General features: G+C 34.2%; 1 long non-coding RNA gene across 1 annotated transcript; it reads left to right on the forward strand.

Annotated features, from left to right (window-relative positions):
- The first annotated feature begins 287 nt into the window (after positions 1-287).
- LOC149385259 (uncharacterized) lies at positions 288-6,125 on the forward strand. Its single transcript, XR_016301296.1, has 3 exons — positions 288-452; positions 559-604; positions 5,809-6,125. It is a non-coding gene; the product is annotated as an uncharacterized LOC149385259 (long non-coding RNA).
- Positions 6,126-10,610: the final 4,485 nt, after the last annotated feature.

Here is a 10,610-nt window from a genome sequence, read left to right on the forward strand (position 1 = left end):
GAAACAGAGAAAGAAAGGAAGGTATGAATAAATCAATAAAGAGAGAATTCCATAAATGGGAAATAAGCTGTATTGTATTCAATCAGTCTTACACACATCTCTACACTGTAGGCTATCTACCATAAATTAAAGTGTAAAAGGCATAAATAAAAGCTGTATAATAGCTGCCAATCGTCCTTGAGCTTGTCCTCGTATGAGCAACGGTCTAATATGAATTGTACCAGAAAATATCACTGGTCTGCTGAGATAGACACGTCACCAAAGTCTAGAACTCTCTGAAGGTAAATATCAGGGGTATTGTTGGGAGAGTAAAACGACAGACATCAACAGCGTTTTACTCATTGATTCCTGTCATTTCTTCTGATATCTTAACAGAAGGAAAGAAAGAAAGAGAGAAAGCAAGAGAGAGTCGGAGTTTTCTTGCCGGAAAAGAGGACGGGAATTGGCGGAGGGTGAGTCTCGTCATCTTCTTCTTCTTCTTCTCTACACCTTTTTTCTTTCTTATTTCTCTTCTTCTTCAAACTAGGGTTTGACATTTCTCTCGGTTGGTTGTTCCAGGTTGAAGATAAGAGAACCAAGCTCGTTCGATCAGATCTACATCAAGGTAAATAAGAACCCTAAATTCCTTCGAGTTTTAGGTCTGAATTGGACTGTGAAATTGGTTGGATTCCGAGATATGTGCTTCCATGGCCTTGAAATTGTGGATAAAGATCATATAGCTTTTTGTTAAAAATTTATCGCCATTTTTTATTAGCAGTTAGTTTTGCTTTGTTTCTTCTGATAGTTTTGGATCAACATACACAATGATGAATATGGATAGATCTTGATAAATTTTAGAGTGATTACTCACTCACAGTTAGTCGGATCAAAATTTTTGCTCGTCGATTAGTTCTTTCTTCTTTTCATCTTTTGTCTTTTGGCTCCCTTACGGAAGTTTGTATATTTTGTGCGATCAACTTTGTATTATTTGGTGCATTTCAAGTTGATTCAATTTTAAGACCTCTATAATTTTTTTTTATAGTTCTATCTAACAAAAATAATAATAGTATTATGTCTAAACGTTGAAAACCGAAGTTTTAAACTTAGTTTTTCAAGCATGGAAGTGTAAATGCTTGTGTTAACTTAATGCATTTAGTATTTACATCATGATGGTGAATTTTTTTGTTATATTCTTGTTGACCATGTCCTTGCATTCTTTTCACTTAGCTTGTGAGAGCACATGGCTGTAGAAGTGATGTTTTCTGTTTTGAAGCGCATGTATGGTTTTCAGCTTCATGGTTCCTTTCTTAGTAGCTCTATAGCCTAGCTTGGTTTTTTTATGTGATTCATGGCTGAACCTCAATCTTTGGTCTCTGACACCGACACTGGTACTTCGTACTTACCATACATTCTCATATTATTATTTTGACGATATTGGTGATGCTGATGATGATTTCAATGTTCTTGTTGTGTTGATTTGTTTATTTTTGGAATTTTAATTTGGTCCGAAATTAGTGTTTTTGGCTGAAAACCTGGAGTGAAAATTTGGGGGTTTTCATGAACGATTTGTGATGGTTGTTGCTTAGATTTGTGTTTGATTTGAAAAAAGGCCTCTTTTGGGTTTATAGAAAAAAAGGCCCTTTGGACAGCTTCGGCCTAATTGTCTGAGACTTATAGAGATCTCATCGTAAACACCCTCCAGAACAGAACTCTAATTCTTTCCAAACACTCTAGAATAGTAACCTGTGATACTTGTAAGAATTGAGTGCTTATCTGAATTTTATTGTCAACCCAACAAATTTGAACATTTTTTAAATGTCTATCAAACTCTTCTTGATGAAATAATGCATGTGCATGTATATATATAAATATGTGTGTATGAGAAATACAACATTTTGGAAATCGATACCGTAGAAAAAAAATTTGGGTGTAAATAATGCATTTCTTTAAGAGTAAATATCTCTATTATGTAGATTGTTATTCTGTTCCAATTACATATAGATATCATGTAATTAACCCTAAAAAGATTGACTAAAATACAAGAAAAATATCAGATTGCTTAAAATCTATACACATAAAAAAGAAACAAAAAATTATCAAATTTCTTTTGTTAATTAAAAAAAGATAACATAACCGGCAATAACGAGCGGGATATATTCCTCTACAATTTTACTATTTTCTTCAAATATTAGTGTACAACAATGCAGTTGCATGTCATGCTCACGTGGACCAGTACATTACTAACACATTGAGCTAAGAGAAAAATTAGTACCCAAACGATCCAAATCAATTTGTTCAACATAAACATTTTATTAACAATTTTCATAGGGAGATCATAGTAAATCATCTTTTGCTCCGTAGTTTCTTCAATACAATTGCATGTCATGCCCACGTGTACCAGTACATATTGACATATTGAACTAAAGGAAAAATTAGTACCCAAAGATCAAAATCAGTTTGTTCAATAGAAAATATTTATTAACAATATTTTTAAGGGAAATTATAATAAATCAACTTTTGCTTCGTTTTTAGTATAGAATGACCAACATATATATATATATATATATATATATATATATATATATATATATATATATATATATAGTGTGTGTGTGTGTGTGGGCTTATCTTTACTCAATAGTTGCTTCTCTAGTAGAACTCTGAACAAAATCAAAAGAGATGATTTGTTGTGTGTGGTCACTAATGAAGATCAGTCGAGCCAGGTTCTTTTCACTTCAACAAGATTATCTTGTCAAAGATAACTTTCAACTTCACAACACCCAAAGCCCTCTTCGAAATAGTTCTTGACAAGCTAAACATCGCCCTTTTTGCCGCAACGTAAGACAATGTGGTGAATAAAGTACTTGTCCTTTTTCTTCACCATTTGCTTCTTCTTCTTCTGCGCTTCCTCTAAATACTATACCAAAAATATATTCAGAATAACTCAATGGCTCAAACCTATATGATTAATCTAGCTTTTGACTCAACTAACTTTGAAAACCACACAATCCAGTTCAACGAATTACGAGCACAACAAAGACGGCTCAAAACAATCAAGCTTTAGTTTCAAATCTGCATAGCTTTAGATTTCACAATCAGTTCCGAAGAAAACTAAAACGTGAATTAGGTAGCAACTATCATCAAAAGTTATTCAATTCAGAAACTCTAATCAATGACTAATCAAAACTTAACCTCACAAGTCACAGATTTATTTAATTCAGGCCGAGAATAACCAAAAGTAATCTCATATTCACTAATCAACTCGACGACACAAATAGAGCTCCGATTCTCCGATTCAAGAGCAATGAAACAAATTCAATAACCACATCTGAACTAAAAATCAAAATCTCATAATTCCACAACGAGCCCCCTAACTCACAGGCCAAACACAAGACGAGAAAATCATTATCCAATTCAGCGACACCACAATAACCAATTAATTCTAAAACACGGAAACAATCCTTAAGCCTCAATTTCGAGTTCAAATTAAACCCGAGCAGAGAGACTGAATCTATTACATAATTCATAAGATTTAAGTATAAAATATATATTTATTTTTATGTTAAATTTAAAATGTACCTTGTAATCATCATAGGTCAAATATCCCCTAATTTTCATCATATACTCAAGAAATTCCTCTTGCAAATGGGTTAAGTCCTGGACATCCTATATTTAAACAAATAAATCTAGTAGTTTAATTATTGAAAAAATGTTACAAATTAAAGTTAATTTTTTAAGAATGCTTGACGACCGAGAATCTGTTCGGAGTAGGCTCGGTTGATTGGGAACGATACCAATTGCACGCCATGCTCTTCAATGTGGCTCTGTATCTTATCCGAGTCATATTTGTCACAAAATACATCTATTACTTATATAATAGTGTAGATATCATATATCTACCCGACCCTGTCAGAATATCAAAGTACTTAACATAACTCATAACATGACTGAGATCTACATTTCAGCTGCTTTCATTAGATCCGTTTTCGAACCTGAAAAATCATTAAAAAACAAAAAAATTGATATTTTGATTAAGAAAAAAACGAAACCTCAAAACTTACAGGGGTTTTATGTCATTCATATCGGGCTCGATGTTTTCATTGTAGAGTGTTTTGGCCATCATTTTGACTGTTTGAAATGGAATTTTCCCAGCAGTCATTTCTAGGCTGCATAGAGAGGTCTCTCGTTTCTCACCTCCGAATGGCTTTTCGAATCTCTTTCGGAGTACGGACGACGCCGAGGTCGGATCTAAGGGCCATGTTTCCAGGATCGATGTTAAAGGCCGTTGTTGCAGCTCTCGACGGCGAGGTTGCGATGTCCAACTCTCAAGTGCGCGGCGACGAGGCAGATTTAGCCTTTGACCCAAGTCAGGTAGAGGTCAACAACAATCTAATGACACCGAGGCCTCGACCTGACTTAGGTCAGAGGCTGCGTCTGCCTCGCCGCCACGTACTTGAGAGTTGGAAATCGCAACCTCGCCGTCAAGAGCTACAACAACGGCCTCAACAACGATCTTGGAAACATGACCCTCAGATCTGACCTCGTTTTTGTCCGTACTCCGAAAGAGATTCGAAAAGCCATTCGGAGGTGGGAAACGAGAGACCTCTATGTGCAGCTTGGAAATGACTGGTGGGAAAATTCCATTTCAAACCTAGTCAAAATGATGGCCAGAACACTCTACAATGAAAACATCGAGCCCGATATGAGTGAAAGCAAACCCATATTAGTCTCGAGGTTTCGTTTTTTTTAATTTGAATATCAAATGTTTTTTTTAATGACTTTTCAGATTCGAAAACGGATCTAATGACAACAGCTCAAATGAAGATCTGCGTCATGTTATGTTAAAGACTTTGGTATTCTGATAAGATCGGGTAGGTATATTTATCATATTATCGAAGTAATAAATGTATTTTGTGACAAATATGACTCGAATAAGATACAGTCACATTGAAGAGCATGGCATGCAATTGGTATCGTTGACAATCAACCGAGCCTACTCTGAACAGATTCTCGGCTGTCAGGTATACTTAAAAAAAAAATTATTTTAATTTGTAATTTTTTTTTATATAATTTAAGAACTACTAAATTTATTTGTTTAAAGTCCATGACTTGATCTATTTGCAAGAGTAATTTCTTGAGTGCAAGATTGAAATGAGGGGACATTTGACCTATAATGATTAAAATGTACTTTTTAATTTAACATAAAACTAAATAAATATTTTATACTTAAATTGTATGAATTATGTAATAGATTCAGTCTCTTTGCTCGGGTTTGATTTGAACTCGAAGTTGGTGCCTTTGAATTGTTTCCGTGTTTTTGAATTAATTGGTTATTATGGTGTTACTTAATTAAATAATGATTCTCTCGTCTCGTGTTTGGCATGTGAGTTAGGGGCTCGTAGAATTATGAGATTATGAGTTCAGATTTGGTTATTGAATTTGTTTCACTGCTCTTGAATCGTAACTCTTTGTATTGATTAGTGAATATGAGATTTGTTTTGGTCATGCTCGGCCCGAATTAAATAAATATGTGACTTGTGGTGCTAAGTTTTGAGCAGTCATTTGTTAAAGTTTCTGAATTGAATAACCTTTGGTGATAGCTGCTACCGAATTCACGTTTTAGTTTTCCTTGAAACTGATCGTGAAATCTAAAGTTATTTGGATTTGAAACTAAAGCTTGATTGTTTTAGCCATCTTTGTTGTGTTCGTAATTTGTTGAATTGGATTGTGTGTTTTCCAAAGTTAGTCGAGTCAAAAGGTTGATTTATCATATAGGTTTGAACAATTAAGTTACTAACATTTTCTTAATATATATATTTTTTTGTATAGTATTTAGAGGAAGCGCATAAGGAGAAGCGTTGCGGCAAAAATGGCAATGCTGCTTGTCAAGAACTTTTTCGAAGAAGGCTTTGGGAGATGGAATGTTGTTAAGTTGAAAGTTATTTTGACGAGATAATCGTGTTGAAGTGGAGAGAACCTGACTCGCCCGATCTTCACTAGTGACCACAGACAACATATCATCTCTTTTGATTTTGTTCAGAGTTCTACTAGAGAAACAACCATTGAGTAAAGACAAGCTCATGCATGTGCGCGTTGGTCATTTATGTACATTATTAAAACGGAGTAAAAGTTGAAATTTACTATAATGTCTCTAAAAATTGTTAATAAAATGCTTTTCGTTGAACAAAATGATTTGGATCTTTTGGGTACTAATTTTTCCTTTAGTTCAATGTGTTAATATGTATTGGTCCACGAGGTATTGATGAAAATACGGAGCAGAAGTTGATTTACTATAATCTCCCTAATAAGATGCTTTCTGTTGGAACAAAATGATGATTTAGATCTTTTAGGTACTATTTTTTCCTCTAGCTAAATGTGTCAGTTATATACTGGTTTGCATGACATGCAATTGTATTGTTGTAGACCTATATTTGAAGAAAATAATAAAATTGACGAGGAATATAACCCGTGCGTTCCTGCGGGTTGTAGTTTTTTTTTTAATTAGCAAAATAAATTTGATAATTTTGTGTTTCTTTTTTATATGTATAGTTTTTAAGCAATCTGATATTTTTCTTGTATCGTTAATCAATCTTTGTTAGGGTTAATTACATGATATCTATATGTAATTGGACCAAAAGAACTGTCTACATAATAGAGATATTTACTCTTAAAGAAATGCTTTATTTACACCAAAAAATTTCTACAATATCGATTTCCAAAAAGAAGTATTTCTCGTACATACACATGCATTATTCCATTAAAAAGAGTTTGACGAACATTTCAAAAATATTCCAGTTTGTTGGGTTGACTTTTGCGGGCTGCATAAATAAAATTAAGATAAGCTCTCTATTCCTACAAGTATCACAGGTAATTCAAATTATGTTTGTAAACAATTTAGAGTGTGATGGTAAGTTTGTGGCTCACAAATCCAATGTGGATCTCTAAATTTTCAACATTGTCCTATTACTTTTGGAGGACAGAATAAACGTATATGCTTACCTTTCAAAACATGGAATATTTTAGCACCTTTGGGTGCATTCCAAAAATCCAAAATGAGATATCTTCAGCTATATTCATAAACACAGTCATTCAAAAATTTATTCATAATCTTGCATTGCATATTTTGTTTGTAAAATATGAAGGTGCTTTCACACGCAAAAATAAAAATAAAAAGGTATTATATTGGAGTATAAATAGAGCGATGTGGAAGTACCTTTATGGAGCTTATGCATTGCTTGCGTGTACATTCTTTTGTAGCAAAATCTATTGCATTCCCAAACTCTTGACCTTCTCAGGTATATATACATATACATACGTTTTTACATCCTTATTTTTCAAAAGAGCGACACATGCCAAAAAGTTATCGTTTTTTTTTTTTTTTTATGCTCTTCATGTTCGTCTCTATAAGTTACAATGTAAAGAGGAAAACATAAGGAATTTGTTATATGTATTTGTAGTATGTTTTTTTCTTCATAAATAATAGATATTTACCTAAAAAACTTTATCTTTGAGATGGATGATGGTGTTTCTCTTTCGCGGATGCGTTACAAAATAAAGTTAGATCAATTAGTACTCGGGATTGAAAGAAAATATATTACAAATTTATTACTTCGGACTTCTTTGCCTTGATTTTGGAATTTTTTTTTTTTACCAAAGTTGGAGTTAGTTGAAACTGGGAGTTCAATGGTTGTCTAGAAGTTGATCTTCAAATATTTTAGAGACTGATATTGTAGATGCTCCGTATGCCTTTAAATAAGCTTGGAAGATTTTACGTTGGCCTTTAAGTCGTTCAATTGCTGGGGGAATCATTGTTTGATCAGTATAACCTTCATCTAATGTTAGCATGACACGATTTCTGTATCAAAATTTGAGAAGTTTTGTTTTGTTTTGTTTTTTTTTTTGTTTTTTTTTTTCCCGAAAAGGGTTACTATTGTTTCTCCATTATAATCTTTGATTTTAGTATTCAACATGTACCTACATTATGAATATATTCATGAATACATTGAAGTTGAGTGTCTTTTCTATTTAATCAATAATTATTATGAATAATTGGTACATACCATTGTACTTGGAGACTTTGTAGAAATGTGTGATCATCACACCACCATGTTGTTCCTGAAGGTTTGACCGTTTTGTTGCAAGTGGGGCAACAAAATTTGTGATTGTAGCCTTGATCGTTTATTTAGCACTCTGTAAAGTATGAAAGATGTAATTTTTAGACTAACGTTATTAGAATGAAATTTAAACAGAACTTGGTTAAATTTTAAATGACCTACCAGATCAGCACTTTTAAGCTCGCTAGTTTTCTTTCTGTTTTTTGTTTTGTTTTTTGCTCATCTATGGATTCAACCACTTTTATTGGTGGTAGAAGCTCAATTTTTTTTTTTTATCTGGTTGGCAAATCTATATGTGAACAAAAATAAATATAATAATTGTATTAATTATGTAATTTAATTAAATATTAATGCAGACTTGTTTATAACTAAATATTTAATATTTTTTGGTCAAATAAGAATTAATTGTGTACCTTGTTTTTAAAGTTTGAGTCTCGGGTGAACTTGGATCCACAAAGTAAACTGAAGAAGACCTGCTGCAACATATGGCTTTCATGTATAATAGTTACAATAACGTCATAATCATAAGAGTACTCCACTAAGAAGTGGTAGATTGTTTCAACAATATTTAGTCGACGCCTTTGCCTATGTAGAAGAAGATCGATTAGCTTTTGTACGAAAAAATCAACAAAATTTAAGGTCAAAAATATATCAAGGTATACAAGATATTAAAAGAGGAGATACTGATGTAAATACAATTAGAAAGAGAATTATTCTTCCATCAAGTCACACTGGAAGTCCTAGATATATGATGTAAAATTATTAAGATGCGATTGCAATTTGTACCGAATATGGAAATCCTGATATATTTGTAACTGAAATTTTGAGTAGTCACGACAAGATGTCACACACAATGTATTGACAATGTGTCTGACAAAGCCTTTGTATCCAAAGCCTTTGTATAGATGTCTACATGTTGTTTCTCAGTGTGGATATATTCAATTTTAATCTTATCTTCCACAAGATTCCGAATAAAATGATGTCTGATTTCAATGTGCTTTGTCTTACTATGTTGGACCGGATTTTTTGAAATATTGATGGCACTGATATTGTCGCACAACAATGTCATGACATCTTGTCCGACACCATATTTAGCAAGCAATCGTTTCATCCAAAGTAACTGAGAGCAACTGCTTCCAGTAGCAATGTATTCAGACTTAGTTGTGGACAATGAAATGCAATTTTGCTTCTTACTAAACCAGGAAATAAGGTTATTTCCCAGATAGAAACATCCACCAGATGTGTTTCTTCTATCAACAGTGCTACCTGCCCAGTCAGCATCACAATATCCCACAAGAGTAGAAGAGGTATCAAAAGTGTATAGAAGACCAAAATCAGCAGTTCCCGAAGTGTACCTCACAATACGCTTGGCTTGAGACATATGACTAGCTGTGAGATTAGCCTGGTAGCGAGCTCAAACCCCCATAGAATAGGCTATGTCAGGACGACTGACAGTGAGGTAGAGAAGAGTACCAATGATGCTTCTGTAAAGACTTTAATCAACAGATTCACCAAGCTCATCCTTAGTGAGTTTAACATGAGTAACGGCAGGGGTTTGCTTGTGAGATGACTTTTCCGGACTAAACTTCTTCTCAATGTTTTTAGCATATTGACTTTGAGAGATAAAAACCCCATCATCCATCTGTCTGATCTAAAAACCTAAGAAAAAGTTAAGCTCACCAACCATGCTCATTTCAAATTCAGATTGCATTTGTCGCATAAAAAGGTCCACCATCTTGTTCAACATTCCTCCAAAGACAATGTCGTCAACATAGATTTGAGCAATCAATGAGATTTCCATCCCTTTTTTTTATGAACAATATTTTATCAACTCCACCTCTAATATATCCATTTTGGACAAGAAGCTGAGTTAGTCTTTCATACCATGCCGAGGTGCCTGTTTGAGACTGTAGATAGCCTTTCTAAGCTTGTAGACATGTTGAGGCGAGCCGGGATCTACAAAAGCTTTAGGCTGGGCAACATAGACCTCCTCATTCAAGTACCCATTGAGAAAAACACTTTTAACATCCATCTGGAAGAGTTTGAAGTGGAGATGACACAAGATGCCAAGTAAGAGTCTGATGGCTTCAAGACAAGCAACAGGTGCAAAGGTTTCATCGAAATCCACACCTTCCACCTGAGTATAACCCTGTGCCACAAGTCTAGCTTTGTTTCGATTTATATTGCCATGCTCATCAGATTTATTTTTAAAATTCTACTTAGCTCCAATGACATTAACATTATCGAGTTTAGGAACTAACTCCCAGACTTCTTTTCTTTCAAATCCCGTGGGGTTGATCCTATAGGATTGAGTCCCGTCGCACGTGGCCTTGTAAGGCTAACCCCGTGGGGTTGATCCCGTATGATTAATTCCCGTGAGACGTGGCCTCTAAGGCTAACCCCGTGGGATTGTGTCTCGTAGGACATGGCCTTGTAAGGCTAACCCTGTGGGATTGTGTCTCGTGGGACATGGCCTCGTAAAGCTAGATCCCGTAAGATTGGGTCCCGTGGGACGTG

This window comes from Urtica dioica, chromosome 9 (genome assembly GCF_054948205.1).
Source record: "Urtica dioica subsp. dioica isolate 48M chromosome 9, U.dioica_male_clone48M_v1_H2, whole genome shotgun sequence".
Taxonomy (NCBI): Eukaryota; Viridiplantae; Streptophyta; class Magnoliopsida; order Rosales; family Urticaceae; genus Urtica; species Urtica dioica.